Source organism: Oryx dammah, unplaced genomic scaffold, assembly GCF_014754425.2.
Source record: "Oryx dammah isolate SB20612 unplaced genomic scaffold, SCBI_Odam_1.1 HiC_scaffold_3, whole genome shotgun sequence".
Lineage (NCBI taxonomy): Eukaryota > Metazoa > Chordata > Mammalia > Artiodactyla > Bovidae > Oryx > Oryx dammah.
This window is the reverse complement of record NW_024070187.1, coordinates 44,542,648-44,562,974: the sequence shown is the minus strand read 5'-3', so window position 1 is coordinate 44,562,974 and position 20,327 is coordinate 44,542,648. Positions and strand designations below refer to the sequence as shown.

Here is a 20,327-nt window from a genome sequence, read left to right as displayed (position 1 = left end):
TTTGAAAAGACTCTAATGCTGAGAAAGATTGAAGGCAGGAGGAGAAGGGAATGACAGAGGATGAGATGGTTGGATGGCATCACTGACTCAATGGACATGAGTTTGAGTAAACTCCAGGAGTTAGTGATGGACAGGGAGGCCTGTTGTGCTGCAGTCCATGGGGTCGGAGAGAATGGGACATGACTGAGTGACTGAGCTGAACTGAACTGAACCCAGAAATTTTAGTTTAAAATAATGATTGCATAATTGATGTAGATTTGTGAACTTAAATTGAAATTTTATTCAGTTTGTAAACCATATTGGAACATTTAAGAGTACTTAAAATCCATTATTTTAAGGTTTAATTTGTTAGATTCATAAAAATGAGATAAGTATCTAGTTACTATATTCGATAATCACAATGACTTAAAGAAACCAAATATATTGAAAGTGCAAATGAAGTTTAAAATGTAAATAAAGTGATTTTAAAATTAGTTGTTCAAACTTTGGTAGATTTATACATAGTAAAAAGATATTTTAAAGCTGAATTTAAGATGAAGTGAGAAGGGAAATTCCCTGGTGGGCCAGTAGCTAGGACTCTGTGCTTTCACTGCTGAGGGCATGGCTAAAAAAAAAAAGATAAAGGGAGAAGTAGAGGTTTTAAAAATTGAAACTTAAATCTTTATAGAATAATCCTTTCCATAAGGGATTATCTTTTCAGAATAATCCTTTCCATAAAAGAATCCTTTCCAAAAGCCAATCTCCAGGGCACACAAAAGATAAACAAACAAAAAAATATCCATTTGACAGCTGGGTTGAACTTGAATGAAGTTTTTCAGAGTAGGTGGATTTGTGCATTTTTTTAGAGAGTGGGTCTGATCTTTTTTCACATCTACAAATGTCCTTCATCCCAAAAGTTTAAACATCTTTTTCTGTGGATGGAATGACTTATACATCTCTCTCCCCAGCCCCCTGGGTCCTAAGGCTGCCCTGGAGCTTCACTTGGACCTCCCACTAGCACTCCACACGCAACAGTCTGCAAAACCATTTGATGAGTGTGCATGCGTGCTAAGTCGCTTCAGTCACGTCCAGCTCTGTGTGACCTCATGGGCCGTAGCCCACCAGACTCCTCTGTCCATGGGATTCTCCGGGCAAGAATACTGGCGGACTGGGCTGCCATTCCCTTCTCCAGGGGATCTTCCTGACCCAGGGATCAAACCCACATCTCTTAGGTCTCCTGCATTGTCAGGCGGGTTCCTTTACTCCTAGCACCACCTGGGAAGCTCATTATTTTCCGAGAAGGACCCTCCCAAACCAGTCCCTCCCACAGAGATGCCTCTCCAACCTTCAACCCAGATGCTCTCAGCTTTCAAAGCCCTTCTTCTTTGCCAAAAAATCCAACCAATGTCCTAATTCTATTGCTCTCTCTACTGGCTTTCCCTATCTTATTGATTTCTGCAATTGCCTAACCTATTGATCAATTCTAATTGATTCTATTGGAGATCAATAGAATTAGGCAACTGGTTGGCTCTTTCTTTCCCCTTTGCCACAAAGATCCAAATTTCCCCCAAGCCCTAGTAATTCTTCCTTCTGAGTATTCCCCATGTTTTCCTTTCTCCCAGTACTCATAGAAGCATCAGTGCTGCAGCAGACTGATGGTTCTCCCCACCACCTTGAATGATGTTCCCCTCAAAAGCCCTCAGGTATGTTGCTCTAGAGCCTTCCACGGTTCCTGGATACCCCTGTGGAGGTCTCATCACCCAGACAATGGTGACTTGATGCAAACTCTGAAAGTCATGCCAAGGACAGATTGCTGAGTGCAGCTGTTCCTGTCTTAATCCTCCACATACAGGTAATGCCCTTGGAGTGTCCTTAATTTTGTCTCTGGAAATTCCATTTTCCTTCAGGACTTAACCTACTCAGGGGCCCTCTTTTCCTTTAAATGATTCAAATAACAACCACAGGTCCTCCTTCTGTTGCTGTGTTCTCCAGCCCCTAAGTACTTAAAACCTCTAGAGGGCGGAAAACATGCCTTCTGCCAATTTGAAATCTGTGAAGGGAAGCCTCGTCTCCACTCATTTCTTAAGCACCCACTGTTTGCCAGGCACTGTTCTAGGTGTTGGGGAGAATGAGGGAAAGAAAGTTCCTACTATCAAGGGGTTTACGTCTTAGGGAAGTAGAGAGGAGGTGAAAGGCAATCAACAAATACATACATCCACACAATTGTTTTAGTGGTGACTCATACATGAGGAGAATGAAACAGTTATGGGATAAAGTGAGACAGTTGGTGGGGGACACTTGAGATCTGGGTGGTAGAAGAGCCCCTTCTGAGATGGTGACATTTGCACCAAGACCGGAATGGTGAGAAGCAAGCCCCATGTGGAGACCTGGGGACAGCATCCTGGGAAGAGGGGGACAGTGAAGGCAAATGTGTGTGGGGTGAGGGGACTCGTCATAATGAGATGGTGGTTCCAGTGTGCTGACCGAGGAAGTGCTATGGCAGAGAGCCTGAGTGAGGCCACAGCCCATCACATGAGGCCTTGAGAGGACATGCCGAGGGGAGCTGTGGGTTTCGGGGCATTAGAGGGTCTTGAGCAGAGGGTGCCATCTGAGTCAGTTGTCTGAAGGCTCACCCTGCTGCAGTGTGGGGCATGGCTGTGGGTGCTGAGAGAAGGAGGGAGAGCAGCTGGAGACCACGCAAAAGTGCATACCAGACAAGTGTGGCCGAAGCAGAGTAGGGTGACCGACTGCCCCTGTTGGCCTGGGACTAAGGGGTTTCCTAGCACATGGGACCTTTAGTGCTAAAATGGAGAAATCCCTGGCCTGGGTGGTTGGTTATCAGGTTGGTTATCATAGGCCACCACGCTTGGAGGCAAGACCATCTGACTTGCTGATGGATGGGATGGAAGGAAGAAAAGGAAATCTACAGAGAATGACGGGAGTTGGCTTGAACAGCTGGGTAGATGGTGGTGCCATTTACTGGTGGATGAGAGAGAAACAAGTTCAAGGATCAGATCAAGAGTTTGACTTTCTGAGTGCCCCAAAATGAGCTCCATAAATCTACCAAGTGGTGAAGTCACGATATAAATTGGGAGGGCGTTACTGCTATCCTACAAGGACAGAGGACTAAAGGGCTAGTCACTCAGTTGTGTCTGACTCTTTGTGACCCCCTGGACTGTGGCCCACCAGGCTCTTCTGGCCATGGGATTCTCCAGGCAAGAATACTGGAGTGGGTAGCCATTCCCTTCTCCAAGGGATCTTCCCAACCTAGGAATGGAGCCCAGGGCTCTTGCACTGCAGGTGGATTCTTTACCATCTGAGCCAACAGGGAGAAAAACAAGTTCAGGAATAAAACCAAGAGTTCAAATTTCTGAGCGCCCCAAATTGAGTTCCATAAATCTCTGCTGCTGCTCTGTGTGACCCCATAGATGGCAGCCCACCGGGCTCCCCCGTCCCTGGGATTCTCCAGGCAAGACCACTGGAGTGGGTTGCCATTTCCTTCTCCGATCCATGAAAGTGAAAAGTAAAAGGGAAGTCGCTCAGTCATGTCTGACTCTTAGTGACCCCATGGACGACAGCCTACCAGGCTCCTCCGTCCAGGGGATTTTCCAGGAAGAGTACGGAGTGGGGTGCCATTGCCTTCTCCTCCATAAGTCTCTACCAAGTGGCAAAGCCACTATAATAACCTGGGAGAACATTACCATTATCCCCAAAGTAGAGAGAACTAAAGTGGATACAAAAATAGGCATTTGGTCAATAGCAAAATCACTCTGGAACCTCTTAATTGCTAACAGTCACAGAGGAGCCAACCTTCCCAGAAAGAGTGGATGAATCCATTTCCTGCAGATGTGATGTTAATGAAATCCAAAAGTGGACCAGGGACCACACAGACCCTGGCCTCTGCAGTCTTGTGACAGGCGTCACTCCCAGCAATTTGTGATGGTTGGAAATGTAATTTAAGATGAAGATGGAAGGTCACAAAGAGAGGTCACATGAAGTTACTGCAGTAGCATCCTTCTCTGTCTCCTCTCTTGCATCCAAAATCTTCCAGCCAGGCTCCAATTCAGTGCTCTTTCCTCCGTTACACAATAGCTTTCCTTTTCCTCTGCTTTCAGCTGCCAGTGAAACCCTGACTGCAGCCTGTACAGCAAATGAAGTTTTTGAAGCATTTCTCAGCAGAGATGTCCTCTCTCCCACTGATGTTAAGAGAAAACTCTCTTGTCTCCTGTTCCGGCCTTTCTCCCAAAGTCTTCCCCTTGCTAGCCATGCAGGTTTCTGGGAGAGAATACCACCTCTTAGAATTCCTCCAAGCTCAGCCATTCCTTCTGCTCTGCAGCAGCTATTCCTACTTCTCCCAGAGAGTCCCGGCTTGCTTGCTCAAAGCTAAGGAAAACCAGAAGGATAGACCCCTGGGTCCCAACTGGTGGGAGGAGGAGAGACTGGCCTCCCTGTCTCACTGGCCAGCCTGAGACACCGCATGATTTTCCCTCATTGTGACACGCTCTCACGGCAGGAGGAGGGGAGTGGTGGCACACACAGGAATTGACTCTTTAAACTTTGTTACTTTGTTCATCATGAACTTTTTACATGAATTTTGGTTATTTTTAAAATATTGCCTTAAAATGTAATTTCTCTTGATTACTGAGTGTTTGGGTATCCACTTAAATTTTGGGCCCCAGGCAAGTACCTTACTCATTTCATCCTGATCTGGACCTTCTCCTTTGCCCTTTTCTGGGAGGTGGATCTTTCCATTTTAAAATTAAGGTGGTCCCGGGCAAATCAGTTAGAGTTGGTCACCCCTGGACTGCCAGATGTCACATCTTGGCGTGGCTGCTCTGTGGTTGGGGGCCAGCCTCTCTGTGCCCCCATGTCCCCATCTACACAGCAGGAATGGAGCAGCAGCCACCTCAGAGAGGGGCTATTGTGAGTCTGTCTGCAGTGAGCTTGGTACAGTGCCTGGCCCATAGCAAGTGCTTCACAACATTAGCAGTGATGGTGATTTATTGAGTGTCTGCCACCTGCCAACTTCTGTGCCGGGACAGGGCATCCAGTGGTGCTGGTGACAGACACAACCTTGCCCTCCAGGGGGCCATGTTCTAGTGAGAGGATCACACTGTTAACAGGTGATAATTTGTGTATGACAGACTCTAGTTGCACTTACAACTCTACAAATGCCCCAATTTCGTTCCTTTTTAAGGTCGAATAATTTTCCACTGTGTATATGTACCACATCTTCTTTATCTCTTCATCTGTTGATGGACATTTAGATTGCTTCCATGTCCTGGTTATTGTAAATAGTGCTGCAATGAACGTTGGGGTACATGTGTCTTTTTGAATTATGGTTTTCTGAGGGTATATTCCATGGAGAAGGCAATGGCACCCCACTCCAGTACTCTTACCTGGAAAATCCCATCGATGGAAGAGCCTGGTGGCTTGCAGTCCATGGGGTCACGAAGAGTTGGACATGACTGAGTGACTTCACTTTCACTTTTCACTTCCATGCATTGGAGAAGGAAATGGCAACCCACTCCAGTGGTCTTGCCTGGAGAATCCCAGGGACGGGGGAGCCCGGTGGGCTGCCGTCTATGGGGTCGTACAGAGTCGGACACGACTGAAGCGACTTAGCAGCAGCAGCAGCAGCAGCAGCAGGGTATATCCCAAGAATGGGATTTCTGGGTCATATGGTAGTTTTGTACAGGGTGAGGTAAGTAAAAAAGAGGAAAACAAATATCGTATATTAACACGTATATGTGGAATCTAGAAAAACGGTACAGATGAACCTGCTTGCAGGGTAGGGATAGAGACGCAGACAGATGAGGAGAACAGACACATGGACACCAAGGGAAAGGAGAGGGTAGAATGCGTTGGAAGACTAGGACTGACGTGTATGCTCTGCACGTAGAGTAAATAGCTAGTGGGAACCTGCTGTGTAACGCAAGGAACTCAGCTAGTGTTCTGTGATGACCTAGATGAGTGGGATAGGGGTTGGGGGTGGGAGGAGGGTCTAAGACGGAGGGGATAAGTGTATACATATGGATGGCTGATTCACTTCATTGTACAGCAGAAACTAACACATCACTGTAAGGCAATTATACTCCAACTATATATATATATATATACATATGTATATATACATACATATTAAAGAAAGAATTATTTGTGCAATATACATGCCTGAGAATGTACTGAGGATGCATGTGATGTTGTGTAAGCCTCTCAACCTGCTTGTAAAGGAGGTTCTCTCACTGCTCCCTGATCTTGAAGACTGGGCCAGTCAGCGCGAGACCAGGACTTGGCTGAGATCCCACAAGGAGCGAGAGACAGACTACAGGTTCCACACCTGCCCTCAGAGCTGATTTTCCTCGCACTGCCTCCCAGCAGCTCTGGGAGATATCTGGAGCAGCTAGGGCTCAGGAGGAATGAATACCAGCTAACACTGTCTTACAGAAAATTCCTGACACCAACGGTAACCCGTGCTCATCAGGCAGGTTCTCCCCTCGAGAAAGCAAATTACCCATTACCACTGACTGCTTTTACATGATGCAGCTGGCTGCCTGGGGAGGGATGGGGGGAACAAAAAACATCGTGCTGTCTACCCTTCTCACTTTTGAACTTTGAGCTATCTGAATATAATTACTACCTATTTTAAAACAAATGCTAACATCAAAGTTCAAAAAGAAAAAAAAGAAAAGAGAGACTTACGAATTATCTTCAGGAGAATCCTGGAGTGGATTAGCCCCTAAATATGTTCAGTGTCAGCAAAACCTCAGTGGACACCCTAGTATGGTCCTTCCTGGCTGGGGAGGGGAGCCAGTCTCTCCTGGGTGAATTCACCCTTGGGGTCGCATTCTAGATTCTCCAGAGGTCCAAATTTCTGTTTCTCTCAGATAGCCCTGGAGTGACATTGGGCCTGCAAGGTTTTCCTCAGAGCCTCAAATAGTCCAGACACAAGAATAGGCTTCACAGGCCAGCTCCTGAAGCACGTAGAGGAGTTGTAACTGGCCTGGACCACTCTCTTGGTTCATTGGAGAGGAGAAAGAAACACTACAGTCAACAACTCACATTTGGAAATAACTATAGAGTCCAAGGGGCTTCCCAGGCGGTGCTAGAGGTAAGGAACCCACCTACCAAGGCAGGAGATATAAGAGATGTGGGTTTGATCCCTGGGTCAGGAAGATCCCCTGGAGAAAGGCATGGCAACCCACTCCAGTATTCTTGCCTGGAGAATCCCCATGGGCAGAGGAGCCTGACCACTGAGCTACTAAGCACAGCACACACATAGAATCCAAGGTGACATCAAACCCACAGCCCTGCTGAGGGAAGATCACATCCTTCCGTCGGCTTGGGTGAGAAGCTCAGAATAAAGCATTATTCTAAAATAAAATACAGGAGATGGTGCATGAGGTGAGGAGTGTCCCAGGCAAAGAACCCAGAGACCAGTCAGCAGGGCTGAGCTCTGTCACCAACCCAGGGAGGGTGCTGAGGAAGGCTCCACATCCCTGGGGCTCTGAGTCTGCGGTGAGGGAGCTGGGCTGATGTCCCTCAGCCCCTCCTGAGTTCTAGCCCCTCATTCTGGGCTCCAACTCTCTCCTCCATCCCTGGATTCACTGCTTCAGACCCCAGGAACCAGGGTCCCAGCTACCTGCCTGTGTGTCGGGGCACAGCTGCCTAGGGCAGGGTCATGCCTTCATTCACTTTGTACATCTTCTCACGGAACACACAGCCCCACATTCTGCTCACACCCCTCCCCCTCCCTCCTCCTCCCATATCTCCAGGCCTGCCTCAGCCAATGCGGGGTCACTCCTGCCTCTGGTCTCACGGGACAGGTGTCCTGTCATATCTGTCCTGCTGAGCTGCAAGGGTCTCTGAAGACTTGCGATACTGGGAATGACCCCAGACTAGGCCAGCTCCCGCTGCAGGTGGTTATGGAGATGTCAAAGCATTGAACCACTATTACAGGTAGTTTAATACAGGTAACAACTTACAAATTCCACAGAAAGGGACCCATATTCTAGGACAAGTCCCCAAGCCTGTCCTGCAAATTGCTCCATTCTTCCAAATCACATTGGTGAAGTTCAGATCGTCTCCTCACCACCAGCCCCCTTCCGCCCTCCCTGGCCTGAATTGATTGGAGCAAAGTAGACAACTGACCTGAGCTGGACCAATCGGTTCCTTGTCTGGAAAACTGAAACTGTGCTAAGAAATTCAGCCCAGCTGTGGCTGGTGTGTGTTAGCCGCTCAGTTATGTCATAACTCTTTGAGATCCCATCGACTGCAGCCCGCCAGGCTCCTCTGTCCGTGGAATTCTCCAGGCAAGAATACTGGAGTGGAGTTGCCATTTCCATCTCCAGGGGATCTTCCTGATTCAGGGATTGAACCTGGGTCTCCTGCATTGCAGGCAGATTCTTTTACCACTGAACCACCTGGGAAGCTCCCCAGTCAACAAATCCTGAGGCTGTGGCCAGCCATTTTCTACCTGATGCAAAGAAAGTCAGTTTTCAGGGAAAGAGAGAGAAATGAATGAAGCAGAAATATAAAGAGGGCTCAAAAAATGGGAGTGGGAGACAATCTCAGGGGCAATCCTGTCCCTGGTCAGTTCACAGTCAAGAGCTGGCAAAGAACAACTTTACGTGTTTTCACGATCCAGTGCCCATCACCTTCCAAATTAAGTCTTTGTTACTTCGGAGGAGTGACCTCTCTCCACTGTGAGTCACTGCAGGGATAAGTCATTCCAGGCACGGTCTCACTGTGTTAGTTGGGGAACAAGATCCTTCTGCCCGCCCCGGGGACCTCTGCTTACAGGCTTTATGTCTGGAGCTGAACAAACACAATGGCAAGTGGGTGACCAGGGACGGTTCACCCCTGTTGATTGAACAGCTGCTGCCTGCCCAAGCTGTTGGTGCTCAGCCCTCCTTCTTTTGTCTTTCCAGGCACCCTGGGGTCTCACCCTATCTGCAATCGGCCATGTATGCGTCCCCATCACTCTTCCTTTACACTTCTTTTCATTTCTTTTAAAACAGGAGTTGCATTCTCTTGTTCACAAGTAAGAAGTCCTGGTTGATATTCACAGTTACATCATATGCTAGGGTTCCATGTGACAGCCGGTATCCATCAGCCTTCAGCGAGATGGTGTGGATTTCCGTTTCTTATGACCAAGAGTCCTTACAAGTTCAGGTGGCTCCTAGACAAGTTGCTTAACTTCTGTAAGCTGGTTTCCTCTTCCTGAAAATGGTGTCACTGATTCCTGCTATGCAAACTGAAAGGATAAAATAGCAACAATAATGAAGTCACAGAGGATAACTTTTAGCTAGTGCTTAAAATGTTCCATTACCTGACCAAAGAGCCTACACAGAGTAACTCATTCACAATAACCATATGAAGTAAACCCTTTTACTCATTTTAAAGGTTAGGAAACTGTGAATCAGAGAGGCTAAGTAATTCCCCCAAAGCTGCACAGCTAACAAGGGCCAGAGGGCCTCATACTTGTTTTGTTGTGTGGTAGCTGTTATGTGTGTTAATCAAAGGATTTTAATGAGTCCCATAAATCAGCGAATGACTTAGGTAGCATTCCACATGCAAGGAAGGGGTGTGCAGGTCTCCACCCAAGGCAGCTGCAAAATTCGAAACAATAGTCCGTCTCTCTCTCCATTCACACAATCCTCCCAGTGACCTCACCACTCCTATGGCTTTATTTGGACTCTCTAACCGCACCCCCCACCCCACCCCAGCTGTCTGTCAGGCACTTCTGCCTCAGTGGCCCATGGGTGGCCCAAACTCAGCACAGCCAATGACAAACACTGCATTTTCACCCCAAGCCTACTCTGCCTGCAGAGCTTCCTGCTTCACTGAATGGTGTCGCCATCTGTAAAGCTTCCTAAACCACCTGCCCAGGGCTCACTTCTCTTCCTCCCTCACCCCAAATCCATTCAATCCACCTCGAAACCCGGTGCATCCTGCCTGGATAATCCTCATCTCTCCGCTCCCCACAGCAGCCCACCTTCACTCTTGCCCCATCACATGACTGTTGGTCGCCAATCTCCTCCTCCCCCTCCGGGCTCATTCTACATCATAGCCAAAGTGATGCTTTTAGAAGACAAATCTGGGACCTCCTTGGTGGTCCAGTGGTTAAGAATTTGCCTGCCAAGGCAGAGGACACAGATTCGATCCCTGGTCCAGGAAGATTCCACATGCCAAGGGGCACTGGAGCCTCTGTGCTACAGCTATTGAGCCCGCACACCGCAACTATAGCGTAGCCCCTGCTCACCACAGCCAGAGAAAGCCCGCTTGCAGTGACAAAGACCCAGTGCAGCCATAAATAAATAAATAAGTAAAACTTAAAAATAACAACAAAGCATAAATAAAGCACAAATCTGGTCAGTTGTTGCTCTGCCTAATTTTTAGTGGCTTCCCCTTGACCCCAAGATAAAGTCCAAACCTCTTTTTATGGTCTATGGGACTTCCTGATCTAACCCCTGCCTACCTCTCCATTGTAAACTTTGAGATTTTCCCTCCAACACTTCCTGCTTCAGACATGCTAAACTTTCCCCTGGGGTTTTCACCATTCACTCACTTACTAATTCAACAGATTTACTGAACCTTTGCCATGAGCCAGGCACTGGGAGGTCAATAAGATAAACATGATTTTTGTTCTCAAGAGGCTTGTGCTGGTCTGGTTGATTTCATCATTGAGATCTCAGCTTTCCCCCCACCTCTCCTGGTAGTGCCACATGGCTTGTGGGATCTTACTTCCTTGACCAGGACTTCCTTGACCTTGAAGTCCTAACCGCTGGACCCCCAGGTAATTCCCCAAAATCAGTTTTTACATGAGTTCCTCCACGAAATGCTCCCTCTCCCCTAACTAGGGTAAGTCCCTTAATGTGTGTCCCTGGGTTACCTTATTCTCTGTTTAACATACACCACACCTTACTATTGTTTCACCTCTCTCTTTCCCACAGTGCTGTCAACCCTATGGGGATGGGCACTGGCTCTCTTGCTTACCTCTGTAACCCCAAGCCTGGTACATAATAGACTCAAAAATAGCTGATAAATGAGTGAATACATGAGTGAATAGCATTATTATACTCAGCAAATACTCATACTTCTGATTTTCCTGCAAGATTGTAAGCTTTTTTTTTAATAGGACAGACCATGCCATGTTTATATTTTTCTCCCAGTGGCTTCTACATTAGTGCTCAAAGAGTTTTGGTTGAATGGATGAACAAGAGTATCTTCATGTAGGAAAATGAGAGTTAAAAAGGATGGTCAAAGCAGGAAGGCAACATCTTTAGGAAAATGAAGAGTGTGGGGACCTCTAACTTATAATCACATGATCTGATTGTTCTCCATTGGGGCATGGAGTTCTTTGCTTCTCAGTGCTTGCTGTATGGTGGGTTCACATGGTAAGGTTGACAAAATACTGATGCCTGGGCCCCTTCTGCAGAGATTCCAATTCAATGAGTCTGGGCTGAAGCTAAAGCAATGGAGGAAAAAAATTTCTTAAGTTTCCCAAGTGATTCTAATATATAGTTTGGGATGGACAAGTGCAGGGCCCCCTGGAATCTAATTTGGCCGGATCTCAGTCTGCAGATAAATAGATAATCTGTCAGGGATCCCTGGGATTGGATGTGGGCCAAGACTTATGACATAATCAGAGGTGAAACCAAGGGAATGAAAACACGAGGAACAGTTCAGGACCAATTATTAGTCATCCCTTCTAGATACACACTTATTGATGAATGAGTGAACGAGGGAACGAAAGAAATGAGCGGGCAAGAGTAGGTCCTTCAAATTGCTGTGAACTCACTGGGAGTAGCTTTCTTTATGGACATGGAGCTGCCAACTACTCACAGGCAATTAGGAAAAAAAAAAAATCCTAAAAAGATTAAACAGTATTAAGCTGGTAGAATCTTCTGATATCATAGACCCCCAGGGGGCCGCAGGGCCATCCACTCAATCCCTATTCACCCATTCAACAAACATCTACTGAGCATGTACTGTGTGCCAAGTATAGTTCTAGATGATAGGAAGGATACAACTTGTTTGGAGCTGAACTGTTTCCACCCCAGATTCACATACTGAAGTCCTAACCCTCAGCATCTTACAGTGTGACTGTATTTGGATGTAGGATTTCTTAAGAGGTAACTGAATAAAAATGACGTCATTAGGCTTATCTTATTCCAATATAACTGGTGCCCTTATATGAAGAGGAAATTTGGATACAGACATAGAGGGAAGACCATATAAAGACAGAAGTAGAAAATGGCCATCTATAAGCAAAAGAGAGAGGCCTTAGAAGAGACCAAAATGCTGACACCTTGATCTCAGACCTCCAGCCTCTAGAATTTTGAGAAAATGCGTATGCGTGGGCATGCTCAGTTGTGTCAACTCTTTGCAGCCCCATGGACTGTAGCCCTCCAGGCTGCTCAATCACTGGAATTCTCCAGGAAAGAATCCTGGAATGGGTTGCCACTTCCTTCTCTAGGGGATCTCCCTGACCCAGGGATGGAACTGTGTCTCTGGTGTCTCCTGCATTGGCAGGCAGATTCTTCACCACTGAGCCACCTGGGAAAGCCCTGTAAGAAAACAAAGGTCTATTATTTAAGCCATCCAATCTGTGGCACTTTTTTTTGCAGCCCTAGAAGACTAATACTGTAGCTGCAAAAGAGACCAAGTCCCTGTTTTCCAATGCATATATCCACCAAGCATTCATTTTTCAAAGGGCTATGTGCATACTTTAGGGGTATTTTTCTATTGCTGTTTTTCAAGGCCTTATGGTCAATAGTTGCATTTAATAAAATCCACATTCATTGAAAGAGCTCCTTGATTCTAAGTGGAATTTTGTCATTATATATATTTTGTACTAGATAAATTCTCAATTGAGTACTATCATGTCTTTAACACCTAACACTGGCTAAGCTCTCTTGTATACAAAAAGCCTCAGGCTCAGAACTGTCCCCAAGCAGGAATATCTGGCTAGAACTGAATGGCATCACTGTTTTATTTTTTGTATTATTTGGATTTGCACAGGTACTTGTATTTAATAGCAAGTTTTAACGGCTTTCCCTTTGTAGTAATTATAGGATGTTTTCATTTCAGATACATTTTTACGGCAAAAATCAAGTGATTATACTTTAAGAATGAATATTCAACAAATAATGGTAATGTCATTTATATATAAGGCAAAAGTCATGATATGTGTGCGTGCTCAGTTACTCGGTCATGTCCAACTTTTTGCGGTCCCAGGGACTGTAGCCTCCCAGGCTCCTCTGTCCGTTGGATTTCCCAAGCAAGAATACTGGAGCAAGTGGCCATTTCCTTCTTCAGGGGATCTTAATCCGCATCTCATCTTTCGCATCTCCTGAATTGGCAGGCAGATTCTTTACCTCTGACTAAACCACTTGGGAAAATCTAAAACTCATGATATGGTATGCAAATGACAAAAGATTGGTAAAGAATGAGGTGATTTCATAGAAATAGATAGCTTTATTATTATCATTCATTCTCTCACTTTTTCATTGCATCAGTACTGATCACTTCATGGCAAATAGATGGGGAAACATGGAAAGAGTGAGAGACTTTATTTTCTTGGGCTCCAAAATCACTGCAGATAGTAACTGTAGCCATGAAATTAAAAGACACTTGCTCCTTGGAAGAAAAGCTATTTAATACAATAGACAGTGCATTAAAAAGCAGAGACATTACTTTGCAGACAAAGGTCCATACAGTCAAAGCTATGGTTTTTCCAGTGGTCATGTATGGATGTGAGAGTTGGACTATAAAGAAAGCTGAGCACCAAAGAATGATGCTTTTGAACTGTGGTGTTGGGGAAGACTCATGAGAATCACTTGGGCTGCGAGGAGATCAAACCAGTCGATATTAAAGGAAATCAATGCTGAATATTCATGGGAGGGACTGATGCTGAGGATGAAGCTCCGATACTTTGGCCGTGTGATGCAAAGAGATGACTCATTGGAAAAGACCCTGATACTGGGAAAGACTGAAGGCAGAAGAAGGGGATGACAGAGGGTGAGATGATTGGATGGCATCACTGACTCAGTGGACAAGCTCCAGGTTTGAGCAAAAGCTCCGGGAGATGGTGAAGGACAGGGAAGCCTGGCATGCTGCAGTCCATGGGATCTCCAACAGTCAGATAGGACTGAGAGACTAAACAATAATAACAACACTGATTGAGCACATACTAGCTTCCAGGCATTGTGCTGAGCACTTTCTCATAAAATAGCTTATTTAACTGCAGAAATATCGAGAAGACAGAAACCATATCTGTCCCGTTCATTGACGCACAGCCAGCACCTAGTGCAGTGAAACAGCACTAAAAACTTTTCCTTGGAACGATATATGTGCACTTTTGAGTCAAGATTCAACCTACTAAAGGATGAATATTCAAACCCAAAGTGCCTACCACTAGGAATTAGTTGGAATGAAGGGCCAGTTTCTGATTTTCTCTACTCTCTCGGTCTATATTCTCTTTTAAAAGAATTATTGTTGTGAGACTATAGTGCTTTCTTGAGACATTAGATGAGCTGCCCTATAACCTGAAATGGGCCTCTCTTCCCATCTATCCATAATCCACCATCTATCATCCATCCATCCAATGAAGAACCTCTGAAAAAAACAAGAAACCTATATCTATCTCTGAAGAGAACTTGATTAGCATCTGCAAAGCAATTAATTGAATTCCATTAAGTGCTGGGCCCTGGGGAAGAGTGAAACTGGCTACCATGACCCCTTTTTCCACCTTCAGGGAGCAGTCTAGTCACCCTCCCCCACTACCCTTCATGGTGATGCTCCAGGTCATTCGGAGTAACTTGACTTTTGTGGTTATCTTCTATATTTGGAAAGCACAAAAGCAAATAATTCATCTTAGTAAAATTTCTAATCCAGATGTCTAAAAACTTTTTTAAGTATGAGTCTCTGTAGAACATTCACACTCAGTACATACATACATTCATTCAAAAAATATTTATGCGCCCCTGCCATAGACCAGGAACTATCCAGTGCGAGAGCACAGAGGGGTGACAAGACAGACGGGGCCCTTGTTCCACTGGAGTTTACATTCTGGGTGGGGAAATGACCTTAAGCTAGGAAATACTTCAGGGAACAAGGTAAGTTTAGATAAGACGATAAGTGCTGTAATACATATGAAACTAGATCAGACTGCCTTGTCAGGATGATGGGGTAGACAGTGCCTAGGGTGGGACAGCCATGAAAGGCCTCACCGAGGAGGGACATTGGAAGCCATTCCCATCCCCCATTCCACCCTCTTGGCTCCCAGACTTGCCCCTCCCCAGCTGGAAGAATCCTTGTCTCACAGAGCCTACTGACAGACTTCCCTGAGGTGGGGAGAAGAAAACAAAACAACCACATTCTTTGAAGAGGGGTTTGCACAAGCTCGAGTCCTGCTTTCTAGGAGGAAGTTTTTACAGTACCTGAATTAACACATCTTGCAGTTTATCTGAAGGCTGTCCCACTACGACCCAGAATACACATCAGAGGCGGGTCATCCGCTCTCAGTGGAGTGGGTTGTTTTATTTCCCTTTGTTTAGCAACCAAGGCTCTGCTCCCCTCCCCTCAACCCGGGAGTTGATAACCAAACAGTGGCTGTCACTAACTCAGCAGAAGGATGGGTTCTACACTCATCATCCAGAAATGACCTAGGACCAAGGCTTTTCAGGGCCTGACACTTGGACACAAAGCCTGACATTGACAAACTATCTCTCAACAGTTCCTCCAGGGCCAGCAACCATCTCAGGCTGGCTCCAGCGTGTAATCGATTCCTCTCATGCCCTCTGCCTGCCAAGGAAGGTCACTTCATTTGCGTCTGGGCTCCTAGTCATGCTGTGCTCAGTTGTTTCATTCAGGTCTGCCTCTTTGTGACCCCATGGACTGTAGCCTGCCGGGCTCCTCAGTCCATGGGATTCTCCAGGCAGGAATACTGGATTGGGTTGCTGTACCCTCCTCCATGGGATCTTCCTGACCCAGGAATTGAACCCATATCTCTGGCATTTCCTGCATTGCAGGCTGGTTCTTTACACACTGAGCTCTTGGGCTACTGGCATCGTCTTTTAAAGGCTGGTTAAAAAGCTTTCTGGAGAAGGCAATGGCAGCCCACTCCAGTACTTTTGCCTGGAGAATCCCATGGATGGAGGAACCTGGTGGGCTACAGTCCATGGGGTTTCAAAGAGTCGGACATGGCTGAGCGATTTCACTTTCACTTTTCACTTTTATGCACTGGAGAAGGAAATGGCAACCCACTCCAGTATTCTTGCCTGGAGAATCCCAGGGACAGGAACCTGGTGGGCTGCCATCTGTGGGGTAGCACATAGTCAGACATGACTGACGCAACTTAGCAGCAGCAGCAAAAAGCTTTCACCTGCTTCCAGCGAGAATGTTGGAGCAGATTCCTGTTTCACTTCACATGCCTCAGGAATGTGTGTAATCCCATTTAAGATGCTTGACTAAGTCTTTAGAACCCAAATCAAGTTGGGGACTTTTCAATCCCAAGAGCATGGCCTGTCATGAGATGGAAACATTCCTAACCAAACATTGTCCTGGAGAGAAGTCTGCTTTGTCTGGTTCGAAGCATACAGAGACAAGTTCCTGTAAAAAATAGCAGCCATTCCCACATACGAATTCTTCTAAGCCACCTCAGATCTTTCAGCCAAAGAGGGTGCATGTACTGCTAGACAGACTTGGCCTCTGACAGAATCCAGAGAGAAGGAGCTGTATCATCAGACCTCATTTTGCAACGCTCCCTTCCCAGCTGCCCAGCCATGCAGGTAGAAGAATTTAAGAATCAAATATGGGACTTTCCTGGTGGTCCAGTGGCTAGGACTCTGCACTTCTAATGCAGGGGGCCCAGGTTCGATCCCTGGTCAGGGCTCTGGATCGCATACACTGAAACTAACAGTCTGCATGCTGCAACTAAAGATCCCACATGTAGTAATAAAAATTGAAGAACTCAAGTGCCACAACTAAGACCCAGGGCAGCCAAATAAGTAAACAGATATTTTGAAAAAATAATTATAATGATAAATAAAAAAGAGAACCAAATGCACTGAGCAATTATTGATATGAAAAGTATGCTACCACATCATGGAACAAGTCTCTCTTGATCTCTCCCTCCAAGTGCAACAGCAGCACTCATCTACAGAAGCTATGAAGCAAGCGGAGAAGCTACCAAGGTGAGTGGTCTCAACCCTTGCAGAGCCCATGCCATCTCCCAAAGCCAACCCAAGGAAAGCGCATGGCTTCAAGGTAGCAACCCAAGGCATCACAGTCCTCATCACAACGTGGAAGGAAAGCAGAGGACCTGCTTTAAGACCACATCTGGGTTAACGTGAAAACTGGTGTGTATTTCAACAGGCAAGAATTCACTTGCCAAGTTCTATCAAAGGACTGTTTTTCCTCTGAGAGTACCTGGTGTGATTTGGCATATATGAATACCTGAATAGTTTCCCTCCAAGACTGCTGAGCTGGAACTAAAGGGTCTATAAACTGTGAAATGAGAAAGGGACGTGGTGCAGCTTAATGCTAATGACCACTCAGGTGATGGGGCTGGGCTTCCACATCCTTACAGCTCCCGGAACCAGAATCTGATTAGTAACTCTTTTAAGACTGAATATACAGTCTGCCCCAAATGCTTTCTAAATAAAGGGAATGTTATGGGATGCCATCAATCTTTCCCTCCTGTTAATCATTCAAGCATGTACATTGTGCACACAAGGTGACTATTAAACAATTAACCCTTTAAGGGTATATGTATATATATTTTTAATTTCAAGATTTGGCTGAACTTGAGGATGATCCTCTTTTCCCCTCCTCATCCCCATTCCTTTTAACTAAGGATCTGAATTCATCTATTACAGCAGCAGTCCCCAACCTCAGGGATCTAATGCCTGATGATCTGAGGTGGAGCTGATGCAATAATAGAAATAAAGTGCACAATAAGTGTAAAGTACTTGAATCAAACCAAACCAACCCATCCAGTACCCATCCCCAAACCAACCCCCCTCCCCCACAGTGCCCAGTCCATGGAAAAATCTTACACGAAACTGGTCCCATGTGCCAAAAAGTTTCAGTGACTGCTGCAGTATAGTCTGTTAAAGGTGTAAATAAACAAGTTACTAAATAACCTGGTGATAAAAGCCAGGGAAATTATTTCTATTTTTAAAAAACGTATTTGTATTAGGATCACTGCCCTTGATTACAGAACTAGAAGCAATTATAGGCCTGAAATTTCCTTTTCTCAAGTTGTATTGTTTTCATTGCTTCTGGAGTGGAATAGCTAATCTATTTGCTTCATTGTGCAACCTTGCTTTTCAATTCTGTGCTTTTCTGTGAAAGATGTTGGCAATTCTTTTGTGTTTTTGCTTATGTGGTGATTTGGGAGATGGGATCCTGATGGGGAGGAAGGAAAAGTGTGATGTAAAAATTGGTAAAGCATTAGTGATACAAAGCTCTCCTTATAGCTTTCCTTTTAGATTTACTTTACTTTATAGATTTGCAAAATTACTAATAATATGTGTAATCTTTCTCCCAAAACTGGCTTTTTTTTTTTTTTTAATGTGTCTGTGTATCTGCTCAAAGTCAGAAGCCAATTAGTCATTTTAGGATTTTCTTTCAATTTTAATACCCACCCACCTCCAATCAATTACCAAAGCTAGGTGATTCCACTTCTGAACTCTCCAGGAGAAGAGCCAGTTGCCCTGCTGTCATTCAGGATTGTCTCCCAGGGCAGCATGCAGTCCCATAACCAGGCTTCCTAGTACCAGTCTGGCCTTCCACACACCCAGCCTCCACACTGTGCCAGTGTGATGCCCTAAGAGCCCAACTTTCCACATCTACAAAGCCCCTCCCCAGAAGAACCCATCCATGACCCTTTCTTGCCTCCCCCAGGCCGACTAGGGGCCCTTCTTCAAAATGCCCTCACCCTCGTCCCTTGTAAGGGCTTTCCTGGTAGCTCAGACAGTAAAGGTAAAGAATCCACTTGCAGTGCAGGAGACACAGGCTTGACCCCTGGATTGAGAAGATCCCCTGGAGGAGGGTTTAGCAACCTATTCCAGTATCCTTGCCTGGAGAACCCCATGGACAGAGGAGCCTGGCGAGCTATACAGCCCATGGGGTTGCAAAGAGTTGGACATGACTGAGAAACTAACATTCCTCCCTTGTAAGGGATTACACTGGAATTTAATTTTGCTTGTAAAACTATCTCCCTCACTAGACTGTGAGCAGTCCAAAGTTGGAACTGTGATTTTTCCCAGGGTCCCACACAGAAAATGCTTCACAGATGCTCGTAAGGAAGGGAAGAGGGGCGATGGGAAACTTTGAGCTCTGTGTGTTGTGATACCCCAGGAAATGGCTTGTCACCCTGCTCAGCTAATTGCTTAGAATAAAAAGGGACATGACAGAGGAGAGGCCATTGTCTGGCATCCACACTCTGCTCCCATTTGGGGAGAATCTCCAGGCAGCAGGGCCAACTTTTTGCACACATGACCGGAGCAGTTGTCCAGCACTCCACACTGAGAGGGTCCCTGAAATTGGTTTGATGTTCTATTGTCACTGTGCTGAAATTCTTACTACATTTTAAACAACGATCTCTATGTTTTGTTTTGTACTGGGCTTTGCAAATTATATAGTTGGTCCTGCCTGGTGAGTATGGAAGTCAGGGACAAAGGGCTGGGGGCTCAGATCCTCCTGCTTTTCATCCCCTGGTGAAGAAAGACCAAGTTCCTGTCCTCTGATGCACAGACTCACCAAACGTTCATTATCATTTTATAGTCTTTCTGTATATCTGTCTTCCTCTATTTTTCAAAGTCATGTAATCATGGATGAATTTAATAAAATACATGTTTACTTGAAAGAGTTCCCTAATTTAAAATGGCATTTTAGCATGAGATGTAGTTTGTACAGAAGAAGGTCACAGTTGGGTTCCAACATATCTTTGCTTTTCTAACACTCACCATGTTCCTTTGTCTAGGATAGAAAAGTGCCTGCAGGCTCAGGCTCTCCTCCAGTATTACTAGAACTATCTGCTTAGATTTGAATACTTTGGTACTTCCACCCCTGGGAGCCAGGAGCCCAGGGACAACCTCAGCTCCCACCAGGAGATCAAGAGGTGATGAGATTCTCTTGTGGGATGGCCATGATGGTCGATTTCAGTAAAAGAAATAAGGGATATGGCACATCTCTCCCAGCCTCTCCTTCAGCTTCTACCTGTTTTCCCAGCCTGCACCTTCAGGCACCCACTAATTGTGAGAGTCCCCACCGACACCAATTGATTCTCTTTTTATTGAGGCAGTGAGGTTGGGTTGCTACTAGTTGAAATGGGG

General features: G+C 45.7%; 1 non-coding gene across 1 annotated transcript; it reads left to right on the top strand.

The window, feature by feature from the left end:
- Window positions 1–16,806: 16,806 nt before the first annotated feature.
- TRNAR-UCU lies at window positions 16,807–16,879 on the top strand. The gene has a single exon. It is a non-coding gene; the product is annotated as a tRNA-Arg (tRNA).
- Window positions 16,880–20,327: the final 3,448 nt, after the last annotated feature.